The following is a 13,703-nucleotide window of genomic DNA, read 5'->3' on the forward strand; positions in this document are numbered from 1 at the left end:
AAGCCCAGGTAATTAGCTGTGCTTCTGACCAACCAGCTACAGATTGAAAGTTCCAACGACCCCCTCCTAGGGTCCAATCAACTTGTTAGAGTGGCTCACACAACTTAGGGAAGCACTTTAGTAGTTTATTAAAGGTTATGACAAAGGATACGGATGAAGAGCCAGATGAAGAGACACATAGGGCGAGGTCTGGGAAGGTCCCAAGCGCAGGAGCCTCTGTCCCCGTGGAGCTGGGTTGTGTCACCCTCTCAGAACGTGGATGTGTTCACTCATCTAGAAGCTCCCCGAAACCCGTGCTATTTGGATTTTTGTGTAGACATGATCAACTATTTCCAGCCCTCTCCCCTCTCTGGAGAAGTTGGCGTTGAGGAGTGTGTATGTGAAAATTCCAAGCTTCTAATCAAGGCTTGGTCTTCCTGGTGGACAGCTCCCCTCCAGGAGCCGTTCGGGACCACCACTCCCCCCAGCCAAGTGACTTCAGTAAAACAAAAGATGCTCCTAGTGTCCTCATAAGTCAGGAAATTACAAGGGTTACAGGAGCCTTGGGCCAGGAACCAGGGGCAGGTATCGATATAGATATATAATTATTATCTCACAGTAACCTTTTTCATCCTGAGTCTCAGCCTAAGCACCGCATCCTCAAAAGACTTTCTTGACCTCCCAGGTAGAGTGTGGTCCCTTACTACATCCTTGCACAGTCCCATGAACCGCTTCTCCATAGCCCTCATCACAGTTATACTGTTACATTCATTCGTGATTTCTTAACATCTCTTCCTCAGTAGTCTATATGCTCCCTGAGAGCTGGCTGCGTCTCTTTTTCTGCTATTTCCACAGAGCCTGGCGTTTGTTGACTAGATGATGGGAAGCTTCTGGACTGTGTGATCTGCCCTCACTCCCAGCCTCCACATCTTCCTCCAGACCCTGTGAGGATGGCCTCCTGGGGAAGGGGGAAGGGTCCTGGGGAGTCAGGACCCTGGGTTCCTGGCTTGTCACACCCTCTTCCTTGTGATCTTGAGTCAAACAATTGTCTGCGTCTAAAGCGTGTGCCTCGAAGCTTGCGTTCAGTGCGGTAGGTTCAGGAGAGCTGCAGTCGCAAACCTGGCTCTGCCTCCTCTAAGCCTCAGTTTCCCCAGCTGCAATGAAAAGGGGCTGAAAGAAGCCACAGGTCCCCTCCCTATTCCTCCTGTTAGGACTTCCTGCTCTTCCTCAGTCCCAGGGCCCTGTCCCACAGCCCTTAGTCAGCAGCTCTGCCCCTGTGTCCTCTGTCCCCTCAGCCGGGTCCGTCCCATCCACCCTCGGCCTGGATGTTGCACACACTTGAATTTTCATATGCATGAAGCTGATGGGAAGGCCTGGGGGCCTGGGAAGGGGAACTTGCCTCTCCATGCGGCAGGCGCTGTGCAAGGGGCTCTCCACGCACTGCTCCGCTAAGCTCACCATACCTGAGACAGGGTTCTCCGGTGCTTTCCATTTTACAGGTGGGAAAGAGTAAGCGGTGTGCCCAAGTTCCGCTGCCAGGAAGAGACCGAACCAGGTTCCCAGGAGCCAGCATCCCCTCTGCTGCTCGGAGCAGGAAGCCACAGGGCAATTTCCCTTTCTCAGGGGCCCTCTGGAGCCCTCCCCACAGAATCTCCTGCTCTGTCTCATTGCCCTTACTTCCCCTGAGGGTTTGGGAGCCTTGATGAAACATGACTTCAGTTGCTGGTGTCTCCTCCCAACACCCCTGGGACATCACTGGGTTCAGGGCTGAGACCCTCTAGGTGGCATAGGTGAAGGGACGCGGCTCTGCACTCAGCTGCCCCTTCTCGCTGAGATGGGGAATAACACCCCCTGCTCACCTGATCCAGCAGGGGCAGGATCCAAGGATGGGGGAGGGGAGGAGGGTGAAAGAGCTTCATGACACATTCCAACTCAATGCTGTCTATACGGCTGGCCCACTGTGGGTTTGCTGGGAAGCTGTGGTGAATACGATAGACCCAGACTCTGCCCTCCCAGCACCCGAGTGGGAAAAACCCAGTGAGTGGGAGTTACTCAAGCAGACCTTCCTTACGCAGCCTGGGGACAAAGGAAGGCCGCCCAGAGGAAGTGATGAGTGAGCCGAGGGTGAACAGCAGGTGAAGGGGGAGGGCAGCAGGGAGGATGCACACTAAGGAGCTAAAAAAAGAGTCAAGTGGGAGGGTTTGAGGCCCCAGGAGGGAGATTGGCCTTTGACCCAAAAGTTTTGGGGATGAGTCCCTGCTTCAGGGACATCTGAAGGAGGAGTGATGTGCTGTGAATTGCATTTTAGGAAGACCCCGGGGGAGATGTGGAAGATGGCTTGGTGGGCAGAGAAGGGCACTGCAGCAGTGCTCAGAGGAGGGAGGAGGGAGGAGGGAGGTCCCACCTGGCTGTGGGCAGATGGGAGGGAGAGGCATGTAGGAGGCAGAATGGAGCCCAGGGAGTCTGGGTTAAGCCCTTCCTTCGGGGCAGGGCTGCCGTCAGCTCCGGTAAGGGTCTTGGGGGCAGGTGGCTGGGGCCATTGGGACAAGGAGGGAGAGTGCCAGGCCTGCCCGCCAGCTCTGCTGTCTGTGAGCTGCTGATGGTGACATTGTGCCTGGACTTCCTCTGGTTACCCGCCCCCCCGACTTCAGTCCCCCTTCTGAGCTTTCCCAGAATAATGGGGGCCTGTGTCCCGGGGAGGGGCTGCCATCTCCGCCTCCAGGTGGGGCTTTGGTCCCAGAGCACCTTTGGTCCCAGGGCCTGTGTGCAGCACAGAGCCTCCCCCTCTGCTTTCTAAACAAGCCTGGAGCGGTGAATTATTAGGAGAGGGAGGACTCTTCTGTCCCAGTGAGTGATCCAGCCTCTGGGAGTTCCAGGGAGCAAGGTGAGACCTACAGACCCCAGAGAGAGTGGAAGACGGGTGGGGGGGTGGGGTGGGGAAGTGGGCCTTCCTCTGCCTTCCCTGAAACCCTGTCTGCCCTGAGCCCCCAAGGCTGTGGCTTCTCAGCTAGAAGTCTTCAGAATTCCTCTCTCCACCACTCCTCTCAGCACCGCTGTGTCCATCTTCCAAACCTGTGTCTCCAGTCCAATTTTGAGCTCCAGGTATACATACAACTGCCCACGTGACATCTCCCCTGATGTTCCACAGCACGAAGTGTCTCACACTCAGCACCTTCCCCGTAACGTGCCCCTCCCACCTCCCCCTCTGCAGTGAATGGCACCTCTGATCACCTGGATGCCCAGGCCAGGACCCAGGAGGCACCTGGGTCTTTCTCCTTCTCCCTGGACTCAGCCCCTTCTCTCCAGCTGCCACCGTGACCCAGGTGGCATCATCTCACTTTCCTACAGTCTTGTCACTGGTCTTCCCACCTCCAGCCTCACCTCTTCCACGGCACTGTCCCCCTCCTGCCATCTGCTCTTAAAATGCTGCCTTCTGCTTAAGCACTTCCATGGCTCCTGGTGGCCCTCAGGGTAAACTCTGAGTTCCCAGTGACCCAGCCCTCTTGGCCCCTGACAACTCTCCAACCTCATCTCTTGCCTTCCCCTTCCAGAACTCCCTCTTGAGCTATCTCAAAGCACTTGCAGTCCCCCAATCATGAAATATCCCCTCGCTTCCCCAGGCCTTTTGCACATGCTGGAAATGCTCCTCCCCACTGTCAGGCAGGATTACCTCTATTTACCCATCAGATCCCAGCCTTCATAGCCCATTTCCAGGGAAGCCTTCCTGATGGCCAAGCTGCTTAGGGCCTCCGGTCCTAGCAATGGTTCATTCATTCAACAAATATTTACCACGTGCCTACGATGTGCTAGGCCCTGTTCTAGCCATCCTGAATACAACCTGAAACGATCCTGACAACAATCCATGCCCCTAGTGGAGCTCACATTCAAATGGGGTTGGGGACGGGCGAGACAGACCACAAACAATATAGAGCAAATAAGAAATTGATCCAGTGTGGGAGAAGGCGATGGGTGCTATGATGGAAATGGAGCAAGGGAATGGGGAGGCTTGGGGGGTGGGGCAGGCTGCAGTTTTCACTGGAGATGGTAACCTCTGGGTAAAGACTTTGTGAAGGACCTCCAGCCAAAAACCACCAGAAAGACAGGGCAGTTATCAAGTTGAGTTTCTGACTTGTAGTGAGGGACAGCGTACTCCGTGGGGACCATGGGGTCACTCAGTAAGAGGGTGTTAGAAATGAATTACTATGGGATTTGGACTTCGGTTAGATGATTTGGGAGGGCTTCAGGAAGTAGAACTTTGCTCTGGATTGGATGCTGTAGGAGTGGGGACAATTCTATGACTAGGAATCTATCTTTTTAAACATCTTTATTGGAGTATAATTGCTTTACAATGTTGTGTTAGTTCCTGCTGTATAATAAAGTGAATCAGCTATACATATATCCCCATATCCCCTCCCTCTTGCGTCTCCCTCCCACCCTCCTTATCCCACCCCTCTAGGTGGTCACAAAGCACTGAGCTGATCTCCCTGTGCTATGTGGCTGCTTCCCACTAGCTATTTTACATTTGGTAGTGTATATATGTCCATGCTACTCTCTCACTTTGTCCCAGCTTATTCCTCCCCCTCCCCGTGCCCTCAAGTCCATTCTCTACGTTTGCGTCTTTATTCCTGTCCTGCCCCTAGGTTCTTCAGAACCATTTTTTTTTTTTAGATTTCATATATATGTGTTAGCATATGGTGTTTTTCCCTTTCTAACTTACTTCACTCTGTATGACAGACTCTAGGTCCATCCACCTCACTACAAATAACTCAATTTCATTTCTTTTTATGGCTGAGTAATATTCCATTGTATATATGTGCCACATCTTCTTTATCCATTCATCTGTTAATGGATGCTTAGGTTGCTTCCATATCCTGGCTATTGTAAGTAGTGCTGCAATGAACATTGTGGCACATGTCTCTTTTTGAATTATGGTTTTCTCAGGGTATATGCCCAGTACTGGGATAGCTGGGTCATATGGTAGTTCTATTTTTTGTTTGTTTGTTTGTTTGTTTGTTTTGCAGTACGCGGGCCTCTCACTGTTGTGGCCTCTCCCGTTGCAGAGCACAGGCTCCGGAGGTGCAGGCTCAGCAGCCATGGCTCACGGGCCTAGCCGCTCCGCAGCATGTGGGATCCTCCCGGACCGGGGCACGAACCCACGTCCCCTGCATCGGCAGGCGGACTCTCAACCACTGCGCCACCAGGGAAGCCCCTATTTTTAGTTTTTTAAGGAACCTCCATACTGTTCTCCATAGTGGCTGTATCAATTTACATTCCCACCAACAGTGCAAGAGGGTTCCCTTTTCTCCACACCTTCTCCAGCATTTATTATTTGTAGATTTTTTGATGATGCCCATTCTGACCAGTGTGAGGTGATACATCATTGGGGTTTTGATTTGCATTTCTCTAATGATTAGTAACGTTGAGCATCTTTTCATGAGTTTGTTGGCAATCTGCATATCTTCTTTGGAGAAATGTCTATTTAGGTCTTCTTCTATTTTTGGATTGGGTTGTTTGTTTTTTTGATATTGAGCTGCATGAGCTGCTTGTATATTTTGGAGATTAATCCTTAGTCAGTTCCTTTGTTTGCAAATATTTTCTCCCATTCTGAGGGTTGTCTTTTCGTCTTGTTTATGGTTTCCTTTGCTGTGCAAAAGCTTTGAAGTTTCATTAGGTCCCATTTGTTTATTTTTGTTTTTATTTTCATTTCTCAAGGAGGTGGGTCAAAAAGGATCTTGCTGTGATTTATGTCATAGAGTGTTCTGCCTATGTTTTCCTCTAAGAGTTTTATAGTGTCTGGCCTTACATTTAGGTCTTTAATCCATTTTGAGTTTATTTCTGTGTATGGTGTTAGGGAGTGTTCTAATTTCATTCTTTTACATGTAGCAGTCCAGTTTTCCCAGCACCTCTTATTGAAGAGGCTGTCTTTTCTCCATAGTATATTCTTGCCTCCTTTATCAAAAATAAGCTGACCATATGTGCGTGGGCTTATCTCTGGGCTTTCTATCCTGTTCCATTGATCTATATTTCTGTTTTTGTGCCAGTACCATTTTGTCTTGATTACTGTAGCTTTGTAGTATAGTCTGAAGTCAGGGAGTCTGATTCCTCCAGCTCCGTTTTTTTCCCTCAAGACCGCTTTGACTATTTGGGGTCTTTTGTGTCTCCATACAAATCTTAAGATTTTTTGTTCTAGTTCCATAAAAAATGCCATTGGTAATTTGATAGGGATTGCATTGAATCTGTAGATTGCTTTGGGTAGTATAGTCATTTTCACAATATTGATTCTTCCAATCCAAGAACATGGTATACCTCTCCATCTGTTGGTATCATCTTTAATTTCTTTCATCAGTGTCTTATAGTTTTCTGCATACAGGTCTTTTGTCTCCTTAGGTAGGTTTATTCCTAGGTATTTTATTCTTTTTGTTGCAATGGTAAATGGGAGTGTTTCCGTAAGTTCTCTTTCAGATTTTTCATCATTAGTATATAAGAATGCAAGAGATTTCTGTGCATTAATTTTGTATCCTGCAGCTTTACCAAATTCATTGATTAGCCCTAGTAGTTTTCTGGTGGCATTTTTAGGATTCTCTATGTATAGTATCATGTCATCTGCAGTGACAGCTTTACTTCTTCTTTTCCAATTTGTATTCTTTTTATTTCTTTTTCTTCTCAGATTGCCATGGCTAGGACTTCCAAAACTATGTTGAATAATAGTGGTGAGAGTGGACATCTTGTCTTTTTCCTGATCTTAGAGGAAATGCTTTCAGTTTTCCACCATTGAGAATGATATTTGCTGTGGGTTTGTCATATATGGCCTTTATTATGTTGAGTTAGGTTCCCTCTATGCCCACTTTCTGGAGAGTTTTTATCATAAATGGGTGTTGAATTTTGTCAAAAGCTTTTTCTGCATCTAGTGAGATGATCATATGGTTATTATTCTTCAATTTGTTAATATGGTGTATCACATTGATTGATTTGCATATATTGAAGAATCCTTGGGATAAATCCCACTTGATCATGGTGTATGATCCTTTTAATGTGTTGTTGGACTCTGTTTGCTAGTATTTTGTTGAGGATTTTTGCATCTCTATTCATGAGTGATATTGGTCTACAATTTTCTTTTTTTGTAGTATCTTTGTCTGGTTTTGGTATCAGGGTGATGGTGGTCTCATAGAATGCGTTTGGGAGTGTTCCTCCCTCTGCAATTTTTTGGAAGAGCTTGAGAAGGATGGGTGTTAGCTCTTCTCTAAATGTTTGATAGAATTCACCTGTGAAGCCATCTGGTCCTGGACTTTCGTTTGTTGGAAGATTTTTAATCACAGTTTCAATTTCATTCCTTGTGATTGGTCTGTTCATATTTTCTATTTCTTCCTGGTTCAATCTTGGAAGGTTATACCTTTCTAAGAATTTGTCCATTTCTTCCAGGTTGTCCATTTTATTGGCATAGAGTTGATTGTAGTAGTCTCTTAGGATGCTTTGTATTTCTGCGGTGTCTGTTGTAACTTCTCCTTTTTCATTTCTAATTTTATTGATTTGAGTCCTCTCCCTCTTTTTCTTGATGAATCTGGCTAATGGTTTATCAATTTTGTGTATCTTCTCAAAGAACCAACTCTTAGTTTTATTGATCTTTGCTATTGTTTTCTTTGTTTCTATTTCATTTATTTCTTCTCTGATCTTTATGATTTCTTTCCTTCTGCTAACTTTGGGTTTTGTTTGTACTTCTTTCTCTAGTTCCTTTAGGTATAAGATTAGATTATTTGAGATTTTTCTTGTTTCTTGAGGTAGGCTGGTATAGCTATAAAGTTCCCTCTTAGAACTGCTTTTGCTGCATCCCATAGGTTTTGCATCATCGTATTTTCATTGTCATTTGTTTCTAGGTATTTTTTGATTTCCTCTTAATTCTTCAGTGATCTCTTGGTTATTTAGTAGCATATTATTCAGCCTCCATGTGTTTTTTTTTTTACTGTTTTTCCCGTAATTGATATCTAATCTCATAGTGTTGTGGTCAGAAAAGATACTTGATACGATTTCAATTTTCTTAAATTTATCAAGGCTTGAGTTGTGACCCAAGATATTATCTATCCTGGAGAATGTTCCATGAGCACTTGAGAAGAAAGTGTATTCTGTTGTTTTTGGATGGAATGCCCTATAAATATCAATTAAGTCCATCTTGTTTAATGTGCCATTTAAAGCTTGTGTTTCCTTATTTATTTTCATTTTGGATGATCTATCCATTGGTGAAAGTGGGGTGTTAAATTCCCCTACTATGATTGTGTTACTTTCGATTTCCCCTTTTATGGCTGTTAGCATTTGCCTTATGTATTGAGGTGCTCCTATGTTGGGTGCATAAATATTTACAATTGTTATATCTTCTTCTTGGATTGATCTTTTGATCATTATGTAGTGTCCTTCTTCATCTCTTGTAATAGTCTTTAAAGTCTTTATTTTGTCTGATATGAGAATTGCTACTCCAGCTTTCTTTTGATTTCCATTTGCAAGGAATATTTTTTCCACCCCCTTACTTTCATGACTGGGGATCCTAATTAACTTTAGCTAGAAGGAGGGAAGACCAGACCAAGGCTACCACTGTTATTAGCAAAAAGCAAGTCTCCCATATTATCTGGCTTAGGGGGATTGCCATAACAAATTACTACAAACTTGTGGCTTATAACAACAGAAACTTATTCTCTCATAATTCTGGAGGTTGGAAGTTGGATATCAAGGTGTTGGCAGGGTTGGTTCCTTTTGGAGGCTCTGAGGGAGCATCTGTTCCATGCCTCTCTCCTGGCTTCTGGTGGCTGCTGGCAGCCCTTGGCATTCCTGAGCTTATAGACGTTATTCCAGTCTCTGCCACCTTCTTCACAAGCTTCCCCTCTGTGTCTCTGTGTCTTCCCCTTTTCTGTCTCTTACAAGGACATTTATCATTGGATCTAGGGCCCACTCTTATCCAGGATGATCGCATCTCAAGATGCTTACCTTAAATACATATGCAAAGACTCTTATTCCAAATAAGGTCACATTCTGAGGCTCTGGGTGGACGTATCTTTTGGGGCCACAAGTCAACCCAGTACAGGGATGGCTGGTCCTTTTTGTGGTTTGGATGTAATGTCCTGAAAATATCAATTAAGTCTAACTGTTCTATTGTATCATTTAGGATCGCTCTTGCCTTGTTGATTTTCTGTCTAGAAGATCTGTTCATTGATGTAAGTGGGGTGTTAAAGTCTCCTACTATTATTGAATTCCCGTCAGTTTCTACCTTTATGTCTGTTAGTATTTGTTTTATGCACTTGGGTGCTTCTAAATTACATTCATATATATTGACAAGTGTACAATCCTCTTCTTGTATTGATCCTTTTATCATTATATAGTGTCCTTCTTTATAGACTTTGCTTTAAAGTCTATTTTGTCTGATATGAGTATTGCAACTCCTGATTTCTTTTCATTTCCATTTGCATGAAATATCTTTTTCCATTGCCTCACTTTCAATCTATGTGTCCTTTGCCCTAAGGTGGGTCTCTTGTAGGAAGCATATCGTAGGCTCTTGTTTTTTTATCCCGTCTGCCACTCTTTGTCTTTTAATTGGAGCATTCAGTCCATTGACATTTAAGGTAATTATTCCTTTCTGTGGTTTGGACAGTGTTCACGTTTTTGTCTGTGTTCAGACATCATTACAGAGTGGTCCTGTTTGTCTTGATCCATCGTGGTCACAGAGTAGCCTTGTCTGACACTGATGTTCTGTGAAACTGTATATGTTCAGCAGGAGAGCACCAAGGCCCAGCTGTGTGAGCCAGGCCAGCCTCTGGAGGTCAGGGCCTGCCTTCCTCTTGTTCAGCTTGAAGGCAGTGAGGGAGGCAGCCATCTGGGTGAAGAGTTCCAGCCACAGGGGCAGGGTGGGAGTGTGCCTTGAGGGCTGAAGGGCCAGCCAGACCCCGTGGTGGCTGCAGCAGAATGAGCAAGGGGGAGAGAGGTGGGAGGACAGAGAGGCAATGGGAGGGGGTGCAGAGCAGTGAAAAGACTGGCTCTCAGGCCAGAGGAAATGAGGGGCCTCTGGAGCGTTCTGAGCAGAGCAGTGAACACGGCGGACCGGAGTCATCAGCAGGCACAGTTTCGATGGAGTGTTAGGACACAAACCTGACTGAAGTCGATTCACAAGCAATTGGAGAATGAAGACACAGGTGAGACAATTCTTTCCAGAAGTTGTAGTGCAAGGCGGAAGAGAGAAACAGGAGGAAGCTGTGGTACCTGGTGAGAAAGTGGAATAGAGGTTTTGGTTTTGTTTCCCTTTGAGAGCAGTGACGATGAATAGAACACTGCTGAGGAAGGTCTGGAGGAGAGACTGTCTTGATGGTGTCAGTTGGAGAGGGCATAACCGCAGAAAAACAGGCTCCAGGCCCAAGTGGCGGCCTGGCTATGGAGGAATACCGTGGTAATGGTGGGGGTGGAGGGGAGGCCGAAGCAGATGGGGGACTTGGTCATCAGAGGTTCTCTCCTGAGAGCCTCTCTCCACATCTCACCTGCACTTCCTGTTAGTAACCTTGTCCCCAGGCCATGAGTGCAATAGTGTCTGGAGGGGGCTTCAGTCACCCAGCCTGGCCCAGGTATGGAGAGAGCACTTGGAGCTCCATGGACCCCAAAAGGGACCAGAGATGGAGATAGAAGGGGTAGGAAACTGAGAAAGAGAAAAATCAGAAAGGGACCAAAATCCAGAGTCTCTCACAGACCCCAGGCACAGGCAGGGACAGCGACCTGAGCCAGGAGCTCCCCTGTGTTCTTCGTCATCCTAAACAGCAGGTCCAGGTTCAAACTGCTGGTTTATCACTTGCCCGCTGTGCACTCTGTGAGCCTCAAGTTCTCCAGGTATAAAGTCGGACTCAACCAACCTCCTCTCGGGACTGTTGGGAGAATTTAGGGAGGTAAAACACATAAAGTGCCATCAGGGTGCCTGACAAGGAGCCAGATGCTTTCCCTTCCTATCTTCTGCCACCCACAACCCTGGGTCTTCACACTGGCTCTTACGGCAGCTGCAAGGATGGGAGCAGGGCCCTGCCTGCTGGCTGACTCTGGAACTGCACCTCTACCCCAGTTCAGAGGTAGAAGCCTCCACATACAATTCCTCCAGCAATTTCATTCCATGGCTACAGATACTACCCAAATTCGGTAGGCGAGCACTCCAGTCTTCTTACCACCCCCAACATCATCGCCAGGGCCTTTAATCCACCCTAACCCCCTTTACTCCTGCAGCTGCCCTTGCTTGGAGTGCCCCCACCTCCGCCATTTGGAAACATCAAAGGTCTGAAGCTTTCCATGACCCTCTCCTCTTAGCACCCCTCCCTCTCACAGAGAGAACTACTAAGGAACTTTCTTTTCCGTATTCTCTCTACATCTGGACTTACCTCTAGGTTTGCTAAACTGTGTGAGAGAGTACACTAGAACACCTGTCTCCCCTGCTTCGAGACTCACCTGAGGTCAGGGACTGCCTCATTCGTCTGCTGCCAGAGGGACTTTCTAGCATCTGAATCCGATCCGTCGCTGCCCTGCCTGAAATCTCCCCGAGGAAGTCTCCCCACTCTGGGTGAGGAGGGTGCGTGTCTGTGTGAGGTATATGTCTCTGGAGTTTCCAATATTGCTGTATAAGAATGTCCGTATACATTTTTATTTTTTTAAGTAAGGAAAACAAATCCTTCATTGGCTCCCTGGTAGATTCAAATTCCCCAGCAGAGCTCACCGTGTGGGACCTGGACTCTGCCTTTCTGATTCCTCCCTCCTGCCACCCCCCCAGCCATCCCCTCGTCCTCCTTCCATGCCTCTCTCACACTGGTTCTTCTGCCTGGAGAACCATGGCCCACAGTCCTTCACGCAGCAAATCCCTCCTTGATCTTCAATGCTCAGCTCAAACATCATCTCCCTAGAAGCCTCACTGACACCCCGGGTTTCACTCATCTCTACTCACACATGTTCAATCCTTATTAGTTGAAAGAAGTAGAAGTAAGTCCCCGCTGCCATGGTTTGCTTGCAAGCAAAATGAGGGATCCAGGCAGGATCTTACAAACCCTTCTAGACTCCAAAATTCTGAGTTGATAATGATGAGCATTATTTTAGGCAAGCAGTCACCAAACAGCTTGAGCTGTGATCACCTATTGCTTTCTGTCAATAGGTCCTTCTCCATGGGGTTCATCACTCTCTCCCACCCTGGGGAGGGGAAGAGTCATCCCCTCCCTCCTTAGCAGGTGGTCTATTAGGGGCAAAGGACTCTGGGGAAACCAACAGTTGCTTCTCATCCCTGCATCCCTCAGCAGCACTGTGCTCACCTGAGTGATAGAGACCATTTGCTGATCCTGGTGGTGAAGAGCAGGGGCTTACCTACCCACAGTCAACGTCTAGACCTGCATTAGGGGCGAGAGGCAGCTGAGCCCCTTCCTGCAGTGTTCATCTTTGAGGGGCACTAAAACATGATTGGAATAAATCAGAAATCTGGTGTCAGGAAAGCCAGGTTTCCATACACACATGCCTCCGTATGCTGTGTAACCACCAAATTCAGCCAGTCCTGCTTCCACTAAAGGCAAATGGACCTTTGAAGAGAAAGACAGAGCTTTGTAGGCTTGGATATTCTCTGTTGAGCCTTCTTTGACACACCAATTCGTTTTACTCTGCAACTCAAATTCTGAAACCGAATAATGCATGACATCTCTCACCAGGAAGGATTTTATTCTCTCACCAGGAAGGATTTATTTTATTATCTAAACTAGACCTAAATCCCTTATTATACCTTCTAGTAAGTTGTCCAGTTTGGAAAAAAACCTTTTTTTCCCCTTCTTAAAAAAAATTACTTATTTATTCATCTTTGGCTGCGTTGAGTCTTCGTTGCTTTGCGCGGGCTTTCTCTAGTTGCGGTGTGTGGGCTTCTCATTGTGGTGGCTTCTCTTGTTGAGGAGCACAGGCTCTAGGCGCGCAGGCTTCAGTAGTTGTGACACGCAGGCTCAGTAGTTGTGGCACACGGGCTTAGTTGCTCCACGGCATGTGGGATCTTCCTGGACCAGGGCTCGGATCAGGGCTCGAACCCGTGTCCCCTGCATTGGTAGGCGGATTCTTAACCACTGTGCCACCAGGGAAGTCCCAAAAATACTTTATTCAAACTTCAGAACAAACACCTAGCTCCAGTCTACAGAGCACAATGACGAGCCACCTAAAGACCGGCACATCCTTCCCCTTAACTCATCCCGGAGGCCATGTAAACCTGTGCTCAGGCTCTGGATTCAGGCTACAGTTTAAATCCTGACTTTACTACATGAAATCATAAGGAAGTTTACTTTAGCTCTGAGCCTGTTTTCTCATCTGTAAAATGGGGATAAAAACAGTATTCCTCTTAGGGCTATGAAAATTAAATGACATGCTTGTAGATGGCTGGCACAGTAGGCAGGTGCTCAACGAGTGACAGTTAACCAGCACTAACAGTAACCTTCGCTGTGATGAGGGGAAGGCACCCTCATGAAGACGAGGACACTCACTGTTACGGAGGCCAGTGGAGAAGTTAACTTGTCTGTGATTTTACAGGTCTCTGTTCTTTAACAGGCTGCTCCTGCCGTGAGTCCACACGCTCAATCTAAGGGATTTGGAACCTAGTTGGCATTTTCACCACAAAGCCACATATATTAAGTCTCACCACACACAAATGCACTTCCTGCACACGAGGTTCTAGTATGCAAGACACACCCATCCAACCCAAACTCTGG

The sequence above is a fragment of the Delphinapterus leucas genome, chromosome 1, assembly GCF_059928025.1.
Source record: "Delphinapterus leucas isolate spDelLeu-1000000601 "Yukka" chromosome 1, BTC_Dleu_Yukka2, whole genome shotgun sequence".
Lineage (NCBI taxonomy): Eukaryota > Metazoa > Chordata > Mammalia > Artiodactyla > Monodontidae > Delphinapterus > Delphinapterus leucas.